This window comes from Coturnix japonica, chromosome 1 (genome assembly GCF_001577835.2).
Source record: "Coturnix japonica isolate 7356 chromosome 1, Coturnix japonica 2.1, whole genome shotgun sequence".
Classification (NCBI taxonomy): domain Eukaryota; kingdom Metazoa; phylum Chordata; class Aves; order Galliformes; family Phasianidae; genus Coturnix; species Coturnix japonica.
In genome coordinates, this window is record NC_029516.1 from 81,219,155 (window position 1) to 81,231,549 (window position 12,395).

The 12,395-nt window shown below is 35.8% G+C and overlaps 1 long non-coding RNA gene across 1 annotated transcript; it reads right to left on the reverse strand.

Moving 5' to 3' along the window:
- Positions 1–294: 294 nt before the first annotated feature.
- Positions 295–11,855, reverse strand: LOC107321685. Its single transcript, XR_001558625.1, has 3 exons — positions 11,812–11,855; positions 6,942–7,010; positions 295–370 (listed from the first exon to the last, which is right to left on the reverse strand). It is a non-coding gene; the product is annotated as an uncharacterized LOC107321685 (long non-coding RNA).
- Positions 11,856–12,395: the final 540 nt, after the last annotated feature.

Below are 12,395 nucleotides of genomic sequence, written 5' to 3' on the forward strand. Positions count from 1 at the left end.
AATACTGATCTGGAAAATTGAGGTAGATAGACAGTGGGAACTGATTTTCCCTGGGCTTCATTGCATTGACTATAACCGCAAATCAGTCTTACCCCACTTGAGAGAAGCTCAGGAGGCACTTAGTTGCCACCTTCTCCCAGTAGCTATCATCTAATCACAATATGCAGTTCATACTCAGGAACCCCAGATTTATTTATCATTTTTAAGGCACGTGGAGTTTATTCCCCCTACTGTACCTGACCACGATTCAAATTCTTTTTCAAGTTTCATGCACCTAGTGTCTGAAGATCTTTACCTGAGTGATTTGTCAAACGCTGTCAGTATTACCATTTTTCATTGGACTTTCAGCTGTTCCAGCAGAATTTTGGATCTGTTGAACAAAGTTAATGCATTACAGATTTTCTTCACTGAGAATTTTCACTGAGAATTTATCCACAGAATACAGGACTTTTTCCCCTCTGTGTTCTTGAGAGACTCTCACAAGATTTTAAGAAATGCAATTTTCCTTGGTGATTTTTTTTTATCTTTCTTTAAACAGAACTCCTCAATTTTTGCATAACATAGAGGCAAAGGAGTCCAGACCTTTCTGATCACATCCTCTGGATATTCAAACAGATAACTAGGAGAGGAAAGGAAGATAAAAAGAGGAATGAATGTGCAATGAGAGGAAAGTCTAGTAACTAAGGTACAGTTATGAGTAGGGTTGTAGCAAATGGATAAGAAGTACCATTCTAAAAAACCCAAAAATCCTCTCTGCAGGAAGGGATATCTTTAAAAATGAATGATGCTGTCCAGCTTCAGTTCCCCGCTGATGATTTTCTACAATCTGAGAAGGAAAGCACTTCGCTCACAGTATCCCAAACCAGAATCTTGGTTCTGTACAGATCTGCCCCTGATCCTGGTATTGCTCTTGTACCTCATAAACTGGCAGTCAGGCATTTGGTTCCTTCCAGTTCTGACCCAGAGACAGCAAACTCTTTAAATTAGGCTTTCATTTATCTTAGTTATCTTGATTTATGCAGCATTCTCTGGAACATTCATCATACAGCTAATCTTGACTAACCTTGAGTAATATTTGAATCATGCTGCCCCTAATTTTACTCTCTTTTTGCAGCCTGAGTTTCAAAGTATTCTCCTTCTGCCCTTGAAAATATTCATAAAAGTGTAGGATACATCTTGCTTTCTTCAAAAACTTTTCCTCCAGACTCCTTCTCCTCAGCAGATCCCACCACACTTAAAATTGATGGAAGGTTTGAGGTGTCTAAAGTGGCACCTTGCTGATGTGATATCAGCTGTCTATAAATTCTGTGTGCTAATCTCACAGTACAAAGTGATAAGGTATAGCTGTTTGCCAGTTTTCAATATATACTTTATTGAATTTGGAATTACAGTTATTTTTATTATACCTTATATTTTCTTTTCTAGAAACTTCAAAATATTTAAAACTTTGTCATATTGTTTGACAAATTCTCCCATACCTCCCAGACATTCTACTCTGTATTCTCCTCTTCAGGGAAGAAGAATGTCTAGGTCTCATTTATTTAACACATTTCGTAATCATGTTCCCTCTTATCAATCTCCCACACTCACATGATCTGTGAACTTCTGGAGGGCACATCTTCAGGCAGTCATCTTCCTAGCCAGATCATTTCTAGGCCATGTTCTACAGATTACCCTTCTCTTCAGAGCCAAATACAATAAATTTGGACTTATCCAGGCTCCCTGGCTATGGCTCTGCAATAATCCTTGGCAGCAAAACTATTCGCTATTTCTCATGGTGATAATCTCAAAGTTCTCTTCCGATCTGGGGACAAATAAGCCTGAAATGAAGACTGCCTTCCTCAGAAATGGGTCATTCCACTCAACTACACCAATTCAGAGCAATTGACCAGAAGAGCACCCTATCTATCCATAATTTCCATTTTTGCCTTCTCCTCTCTATGCACATATGTTTTTATTGAGAAAAAACATGAACAATAAAAGTAATCACTCCGTATTTTCTTTATAGAAACCCTATACAAACTAAGGCATGAAAAATTCAGAGGTTGTATTAAAAATCTATTTTGTAGCTCAATTTAACAAGTGAGGATCCAGAAGTCTCCAAACAGCAAATGATTTCACGTGCCATAAGACAGAAATGGACAAAAGACACAACTACAGACTTATCTCTGAGTTTTGTGTCTTAATTTCTGCGTAGTTTAGTACTTTAAACAGAAAACTGGCAACAAACAGACAAATCCTTCTCTTTCCATTACTGTGAAAGCCATTTGAGAAAGTTTAAAAAGGGACACATTCTCTTTGGTTTCTAGCTCGCTTCTGAGCATTTATTCAATCTGCCTCAAAGAATCCAATTGCAAATGTACTGCTCTCCTGCCTCCATTTTTATAGAATCACCAAGGTTGGAAAAGACCTAAAACATCATCCAGTCCAACCGTTCACCTATTACCAATAGCTCCCACTAAACCACGTCCCTCAACACAACATCCAGTCTTTCCTTGAACACCCCCTTTATGAGTTTTGTCTCTAGATTCCTGCTGAAACAATAGAGGTAGGAATATTTTTGTTGCAAGATTTTCCAAAAGAATAATTTATGTAGGCTGGGATGTTTTCCAGCAATACATTTTACAAAACAAAGAACACTCCTCAGTTTAGGATCTGAATATATTGCTGGCATCTGATTGTTGCTGACATGTAACATACACTTAAGGATGCATATGAGGCAAAATGAACACTCTTGTTCCAGTCATCCAGTAACTTTATAAATGTACATATATTTGGGCCTCTTCCCAAGTCAGTATGACCGCAGCTGGCACATTCATAGGTAACTCCAGTAATTAAGAAACATTTCATTGATGAACTGACTTGCTACTAAGGCACGTGTCTTCCTGATCATAAATAAAGTATGTCAGTGGAGTTCTACAGAGAAAATTTTCTGGGCAGAACAGACTACATCCTGCAGAGGTCAAAATCTAATTGGCCCTGAATTCACACAAACATCTATGCAATATTTCTAAATGTTTCAGCAGGTAGCCTAGAGGAAAGCAGGAAGCAAAGTTTCTGGAAGCATTCTGGTAATCACAGAAAACATCACTGCCCCAAAGTCTTCTTGTTCTATTAGTAAGCAACTGCACTAGCTTGCCTTCCAGCTAACAGCTAATGTAGCAGATTAGGCAAGCCCAGGTGTCCATTTTAACTGTTAAATGTAAGGAAAATGCAAATAAACAAACAAAAACATGGAATAGAAGTTGTAAGAATTTCCAAGGGCTTGTTACAGAACACTTCAGTTTGTTCACTTTAAAAAAAGATTATATATATATATATAATAAACATATATATATGTTTACACACACACACACACGTATATATATGTATATATATTCTTTTTTTTTTTTTTTTTTTTTTTTAAGGAAAAAAGCAATAGAGATCCCTGATTTCTGGGTTTTGTTGTTTTGGGAATAGCTATTTTGTAACATATAAGATTGTTGATACAGTACTTTGACAAACATTGTGTTGTCTTTTTGTAAAAGTTTCTTTTCGTATCCTGGGTAGTTCAGAAAGAGAATTAAACTTTAAGAGATCTTAAAATCCTGTTAAAGAAACACAAACCTTGAGTAGAAAACATTAACAACATTTTAAATTGCATTAGTTTCATATTGGAATGTAGTTTTATCTTTGCAGGAGAGATGAAAGACATTTGAACTGGTCAACAATAACATATTAAAATATCCAATGTTAATTGTATGTATCGGGCAGTACTTTCCCCATCTCACTGTATGGTAGTTATTGAACAAATCCACCCCTACTTTCATTGTCTTTTTTTCCATCAAGGGTTCTACTCCTTGTGTCCAATAATCAGCATACTGACTGGAAGGTAAAACTACACTGCAGTCACACACCTACAATGAACAGTATTCTAACTTTCTGATCTCTGAGATGTCCCAGTGGGCTCTTGCTTTCCTTTCTGATTGGAATAGCAGCTACATTAAATCTAATAAGGTAGCCAAAATGAAAATCTGCTATATAGCTAAGTGAGGAAATTTTGCCACCTTCAATGATTTATGAATTCTGGGTGAATTATTCAGTTCATTTCACGACAGCTATAGCGTAGTGTTTTTGCAAAGATGTTGAAGCCAAATAAATATATCTATTTATGTACAGCCTAAATTACTTTTTCATAAAGGTGAAATCATACAAGTAAAAACACTAAGGTATAATATGAAAAAAAAAATAAAATAAAATCTGTAATTTCTGTAGTGAGATGTAAGATTTTTTATAGAGCTTCTGAAGAGTGCTCATATACAACGACTGGGTGAAACTCAGATTCTCTCATAACAGTTTGTGTCAGCTGTTGACAGGGTAATGAAAAGATGTGTTGTATGGGTGTCATGCTGGAAAACTGCAGAACTGAAAATTCTGCTAAGTCAACTCCATTGACTTTGGCAGGAATTGTCCTGACATAGAACTGGATCCTGAAAGATGCTGAACTACTGTCTTTTTAGCCCAAGGAATGGGGCCTCAAGAGCTCCACAGGAGAATTTCTTATTGATTTTAAATCTGCTTGTTGTAACATTCATCACAGTAATCTTGTGGAATAACACCAGAAGAGCAGCACTGTGGGAGATACAATGGTCACGTGAACATTTGAGGTTGGCTGCATTTGCAGCATAATCCAAGTTACAGCAATTGTGCATGCTCTGGTCTCTCAGGTTCATGGTTTGGCTGAACACAAGAATGGCACCAGAGTCCATGTCTCTTCCAGAGGTCCCTCTGCACAAGGACCAGAGAATGAGAGCAGCCAGGTGCACAGCACACACTGTGCCATGTGCTGAACACTGAATAGTCTAAAAAATAATAGGGCGTGAAAAGGAGTGAAAATTTCTAACTCCATTTAAACAGACTACTGCTCTTCTGTGAAGAAACTGAAATGAAAGCATCCGTACAATTCCACTGTGTTTCCAAGAGAGATAATGTTTTTGTATCTTTATATCATATTTTATGTCTTATAGTTGCATTTTGAAGGTATAAAAAGCAAAAAATTTACAACAGAATTAATTATTAAAATTACTACTAGAAAGTGTTTATGGTTTGGAAAAAAAGCATAAAAGCATGAATAGACTTAATATTATATGTATGTACACGCATCCATACGTACATCATGTCCTTCACATTTATCTCATTTATTTAGCACAAGCAGGTATGTTTGCTTGTGGATAATTCAAATAGAGCACAAGTATCTGCTAAATACAATCTTACTCTGTGCAGTTGAACTTTAGTTTCTCTCATTTTTAGCCTGAATTTATTTAGCTATCTAGAGATTTGTTTTTAAAGTATCAGAGTTCTAAGTTCCTGAGCACTATTGCAAGGTAGCTGCACACTTACAGTGGTTCATATCTAGCTTTGTGGTCATGTATCAGTGCTAACGTATCTCTTCATATTAAAATTGCTTTAGATCTCCAGATTTTTTTTAATGTTCCAGTACTTTGGGACTCTAATGTACTTTTCTATAAAGGAAAAAGGAACAGGAAACAGAAAAGGAAAAAGCTAGCTGAAAATTAGTACTGGCTCCTTTGTTACTGTAATTTTTGCATGCAGTAAAAAATTTGGAAAGCAACCCAGCAAGATAGTGGCATTCTGGCAATGCTCAACAAGGGGAGAGGTTTGGGTCAAGGGGATGCCACGAGGCCTGGTGGTCCAGAGACTCAACAATGACCCAATGGGCAGCACCTTCCTTACCTTCACCCTATCAGATGCCCTCAAACAAAATATAGAATGCAGTCTCATCTGCACCAGTGATATACTGTGGACGCAGCTGGATTAACTCCCATCACAAAGAAAAAATACAGGTAATTTAAAAAAAATAAAAAAAATAAAAAAATAAACCACAACAACAAAAATATCACCTTTCTAACCTTGTAAAATAATAACCTGAGACCTGAGAGATCCTTCTCAGAATAATCTCTTTCTGGGAGCATTTTATGGGAGGGAGGGGATGTAGATCTGAAGACCCTCCGAGGTTGAATAGAGGGAACTGAGGATACTCTGTACAATAGGAAATGTCTCAATTCCTTTGTTACTTAACAGAGACTGAGATCAATGATGCAGTCATCTTACGTTTGTATCTACTCAATTGTGGCATCCCAAATATAGGCTAAATGTGAGGTATGTTTCTGGTATGTTTAGGGACAACTCAATACACTGAGATGGGCTACCTATCATAGAATCATAAGCCAAAACATACAATTTCACAGATCTAATTGACAGAAATTACATTTACTAGGTGTGTGTGAGTTTGGAAGTGTGTCAAATTCATCTTGATGGTTCTTTTCTGACTTGGTATGTTTTAACCTTTTATCCAATCCATTATTTATGGCATCAGCTGGAGGAAAAAAATAATTGTAATTAAATGCTTATCAATAATTGAGACAGTGTAAAAAAAAAAAAATCAAAAACAAAACCAGTTTGCCTTCAAACTCTTCTACAGGCCTGTTAATAAGATGGCTTTGTACAAACTGCTGTTACATCCCTTTAATTTGATAATAGTAAATTACCTATGAATTTGAACACTTCCAAATCCTTCATTTCTTTAACAGAAAATGAAAGCAACAACAAAACTACCTGCAGACATTTCTCATCTCTAATAACAAAGATGAAGTTTGTTAGGTAGCTAAAATGAGGAAATAAAAGGCAGACCTCCCATACAAACATAGCCAGTGTATGTTTCTTCCCATAGGCAGTATATCCATGAGTATATCCATGAGAATGTAGTCAGACAAAAAAGAAAACAAACACCTGTGAATTAGTTGTTGATACATGGAAAGTAAAGGAAGTGTCTTAAATAAAAGTAAAAACCAAATAAATTCATAGTAAGTGCTAAAAATATCATATTGCGGTGGTCTTCTATGGTCTAACTTATTAACCAGGAACAGAATTTTCAAACTTACTGATAAATTTTGAGGAGTTATTTCAAGTCTCTAATTCCCATCCAATTATTTTTGTGTCTTCCTTCACTTCTGAAAAAGAAAGATGCTTTTGTCTAAGATGCCTAAATGCAAACTTAAATACCAAATTTTAAAATGTACATTAAAAAAACACATTTCTTCTGTGTTCTGACATACAAAATATACAGTTTCAAACAAACAACAACAACAAAAAATATCAGAAGTAACTCTTTGGAAAAGTGGGGAGAAAACTTATTTCCATTTAAAGGTAATAAAATGCATCATCCAAAGAAATATACTGTTGTAAACACAGATAGCGTGCATCACTACACGTAAGGGAAACTTGAGCATAAACTGTCAAAACATACCCAGTACTTAATTCTGTCTTCTTCCCTACTGTGGGAATTTTGCTAAAATACTCATATTTTTGTTGCCTTTTTAGATTTTTTTTTCAACATATAAATCAGATTTGAGAGAACATGTCATATTACGTATCCTAGTCATTTCTCTCATGACAAACATGTCTAGCTGTTTAAAAGTGCACTGATAAAAATGAAGCTTGTACATAGACTAGACTATTTTTTAAATTCCCTCTGCCCAAAACCTGTCAAAAAAATATGAGTTACAATTTCTTGACTACAGATTTTAACTTCAAACATAAAAACACTTCTAGCCCTGTGTAACTACACTCGTGTGTTTATTATCCCTTTTGCTTTGATACGGACCACAGACTAATCCACACACCACGTGAGGAAATAGAAGAAATCTTCTCAATTTTATCATTTAGGATTGAGGCACACTTTCCATCAGATTGTTATTCAGCTTTGGGAAAGTGATCATAAATACATGTTATCTTAATTGTTCAGAACAGTATTCTGATTATTTTTTTTTTTTATTTTTTTTTTTCCCCAATCAGAAGATTTCAAATACAGCCTTGCCACTCCCAGAATAAACGAGATTTTCTTGATATTACTACAGAAATCCACAAAAATCAGGCCCTGAAAAACAGAAATAGCAATGAAAAACAAAGTAAAAATACAAAAATCTCCAAGTCAGATGCCAAGGAGCTACAAGCAGGAATGTGTAGAAAAACCATACAGGAGAATGGTTAATTTAAAAACTAAGGTTTTTTTTTGTATAACAGTTTGGCACAGCAGATGAGAATAATGTATAAGAGAGGTGAAGTGATATTAATCTTCCAGCTGAGAGGAATGATATTGCACGTCCAACTGTGACAGTTTCTTTTGCAGAGAACAGCAAAAATCTTCTGCCTAAAAGACATCAGCTATTTTTTCCCCTTTATCGGAGAATGCTTTAGATGATGAGACAACTCAGTTTCTTCAGCTAATTTTCTGATCTTAGATCATCTGATCTAAGCAGCAATTTTAATTCAGACCATTCCATATGTATCAACATAGCTAAATTACAAGCAATTAAGAGTCTTGCAAAAATGGAGCTAACCAAGTCAAAACCAGTCTCATGCCGATATGTAACATCCTCAGCTCAAGAGAAAAAAAATCCGATAAGTAACTTAAAAGGACCTAAATTGTGGGTATATTCGTGGGTAAAACCTCTATTTCTTTTTGCTTTTGCGTTATTTTCTATGATCTTTGAGGTAGGTTTAAACTTCAGCAGACTAAAAGACACACTCAAAAAGATTCCAAATTCTAATACTGCTAAGTTAGCCTGTGGAGCAGTCCTAAATGCATTGTCCTAGAATCTCTTTTTAAATTGCTGCTTTCAAGAAATATATCACCTCAGTTCACCAGATTTCATTAGTTTTCACACTGGTGTTTTCTGCAAAAACATTATTGGCAGTTTTTGTCCTGTAATAAACGCTCAGGATGAATTCCTGAGGAAAGATCACTGTGTATAATCTCATTCTGGTTCTCTGGTTTCCTTTTCTGTTGTTGGGAAAAGCCTTGTTTCATAAGAGCACTAGATGATTTGATTCCTTCTGCAGTCCTGGCATCAGATTACTATCTTGGCTTTTTTTTCTAAGTTATCCAGTAACAGAACAAGGAGTTACACATCAGGCTGGGTTATTTAGGGTTTTTAATGGCTTTTCTTTTTCTGTGCAGTTTACCTGGCAGCACCGCTAGGCTGACAGGCTCTTTGTAGGGAGGTTTTTTTATCTGGGAAATCTCCAACAGGCTTTGAAAAATTTGGAGTCTCCTGTGAGTCACTGCCATGGTGCCTGTTGAGACAGGCAGGAGCTGCTCCACTGGCCCTTAAGATGCAGTCTGTTCCCATCAAATAGTTTCACCTTGCTGTTCCAAAACCTGACCCCTAGCCAAGGTGAGGATCACTTTAAGGAACTTCTTTCTTTAGCCAAAGTATTTCCATAACCTGCTGCAGGAGGCACTTGACAGAGGTGCTGAATCCCAAGGACACATTAAAACATTAAAAACTAATCAGGCAAATAAAAACCCAGAAAATTTCTTAAGGTTTGTAGTGCCATTCTCAGACTGCCACAACTTAGAGCACCTGTTAATCTGGATTTTTTCAAGAGATTTTATTCAATACAATCCTACACTGCATTTTCCTTGGCTAACATCCTTTGGGAAGAGCTATTGCAAAGAGTTAGTTTGCCTGCAGAACAAAAATTATGTCAAAGCATTCCAGCATCCCTTGGGAGTTTGATTCGCTCACAAGCATGCTGAGGAAGACTCCTTTTCTCTACAGATCTGCACTTGAATACCAAGAAAAAGGTGCAGGGTGAACGCCAAGGTAATGCCACGTGTCACATGGCTGCATTCACATTAAAAAGAAGTATTTTCTCAAGTATCATGAATTCTAACATGCAAGAAATACACCACTACAGCACCAGGAGTGATTTTCACAGAGTTACTCTATAATTACCCTGGTTTAACAGGAGCAGAAATGAAAGTAGAAGCTGATTTTCAATTGCCTGGGAAAATTCAGGACAATGAATGAAGTATGCAGAAAATTCTAACAAAAGCATGAAGAGAAATCCCGCTAATTTGTGCTGCATCTAAAAGTGTAAATATGTCATGGCAAAATGACAAAACGACTTTGATTAGCTTCCTTTTCCAAATCATTTCATTGTTCAGAACCCACTTTTGCCAACTCTAATGATGTCTGGGGAACACAGACAGGTCCTACACCCCTACAAGAAATTACATTTTCAACATTCCAAGCAAGGATTTAGAGGTGTTTTCAGGTTTGTCAGCATGTTATTATGAAAAGGATAAATGACAAAATAGTCTCTGACTACAGTGGTGTGTTTTCAGATTTGATGTGAGCAGACCACAAAGGAATGACCAATTATGTTAGAGCGTAGGGAAAAGAATGTGCTTGCCAGATTTGGAAAAAATATTTAATTATTCAGGCCATTTTAAAAGTTGTTTGTCATCATTTGAAAGGCTTATCATACAAGTCCCAAAGAATATATCATATAGCCAATGCCCTTCAGTGCCAGATAGTGTGTTGGCCATCTTACTATGTTACTCTACAGCCTCTCAAAGTATTAGAGTGACAGTGACTTCTGCATAAGCACTCAAATGGCTTAGAATGCAGAAAATAGAATGTAAGTGAAGGCCTACTGTATATAACTCAAAATTTACCCACAGGTTAAAAAAGTTGAGTGAAACAGAAAAACATCATGGCCTTGGTGTTACAGTCTAAGAAGCATATTCACTTTTCTCTGAGATCTAGGATGCATTCAACTAATTCCTTACACATTTTTGTCTGGCATTACACAATTTATTGCAGTTTAAGTACACAAAGCATGAACATTTCACTACAGACTAATAAAACCTGAGGAAGGTGTAATCACTGTCTTGAAAAAGGCAGTGATAAGAGCCTCCTTTGACCCAGCAAGAGATGATTCCAGCTCACTCTTTTCTGAACAGAAAAAAAAAAGTCTACTAAAATTTAAGCAATCTTCTCTCAAAAGTCCACTGAAGCCAGAGGAAAGAACTGCTGATTTCAGCAGGCTGTGAGTCAGGCACTTCTGTTTTCAGATAGGAAGAGAGGTAATTAGGCTAAAATCTCTAACCAAAGAACTGAATATTATTAGAACAACTTCACTAAAAATGACAAAAAACACAATTCAAAATACATGTTTCTGACCTTACTGAAGGCCATAAGAATTACAGAAATGTGGAAATGAAATAACGTTAAAAAGTTGTAGACTACTTTTTCTGGTTTTTCATTCATGATATCTTCCTTTCTATAATGAATTTATTCATAAAAATAAGAGTTTTACATTTGTTTCTTTGAAAGTTATTTTTTGAGGAAGTCTTCTTTCTGTTCCCTCACTGACTCCTAATTGTTAAACAAGTTGCAACATTTTTAATGAGAGCTGCAGACTGAAAAATACAATGAAATACTTTTAAAAACAAGCAAAAAGATAAACAACAAAACAAACAAACAAAAAAAAAGTACAATAGACTGCATTGGCTAGCACCATCAAGTGGAACACTACCCAGTTGGTACTTTGTCTTCAGGAGCTGGCTAGCTCTCCGTGCAATTATTGTTTATTGGGCGACATTACAAGTGATCTCTCTGAACTCCATGATAGGCTGAAAGAAATACTCTGAAAGACAGTTCACAAATGCATAATTGTATTCAACTATAAATACGTTTGATATTTACAGTGGTCACTGTCTTCAAAGCAAGGTTCCTCTGTTAATACACTAAATTTAAAATAAACATCCCTTTTGAGCTACAGCAAAGGGCATATTAACATTCCTTTCAGAAATACATGCAGTGACTGATTATACAGCCATTTTCATTAACATAAGACCTTTAATAAATCTCTCTTAAAAACAAGAAAACATGCAAAACATTCTTAATGCTTTTTTTTTTTTTTTTTTTTTTAAATGGATGTCTAACATTCACATTTTACCTCCTTTTTTTCCTCTTGCTTTTTCCAGAGGTCTCAGTGGGACTGTAAGAAGAAAGGGTTATATGTACTTCAGAACATGAAATCTTGACTAGGAACACTCAAGATTTCTAGCTGCCTTAAGGCAAAACTCAACATTGCTATCTTCTCCCTGAAATATGTGGCAATTCTAGTTCAAGATTGAGAAAAGAATCAATAAAGCTGGCAAATTAAATCTGAAATAGCATCCATTTCTAGAAGTACAGAATGGCCACTTGACCTGCACAATTGGACTGGCTTCTGTATAAAGGCCAGCACTGCTTTACAGGTAACAGAGACCATTACTATGTCTGATTTATGAACAGCATTGTTCATTTTTCTGCCATTGTTATAGACACTTTATTCACCATTACTAGTTATATCTGAAAAGCTTCTTTCAATAAAAGAAGTTAGGAGGAGAATACTGTATCATTTTTCCTTCCAATTAAAGACAGTAATAAAAGTATGTTTGCTCCAAAATTGTCAAGCTCTCCAGAAGTTCTTAAACAAATTACAACCCCAGATAAAATAATAAGCAACCATCTTGCAATAAAAAGAGTAACTCGTAT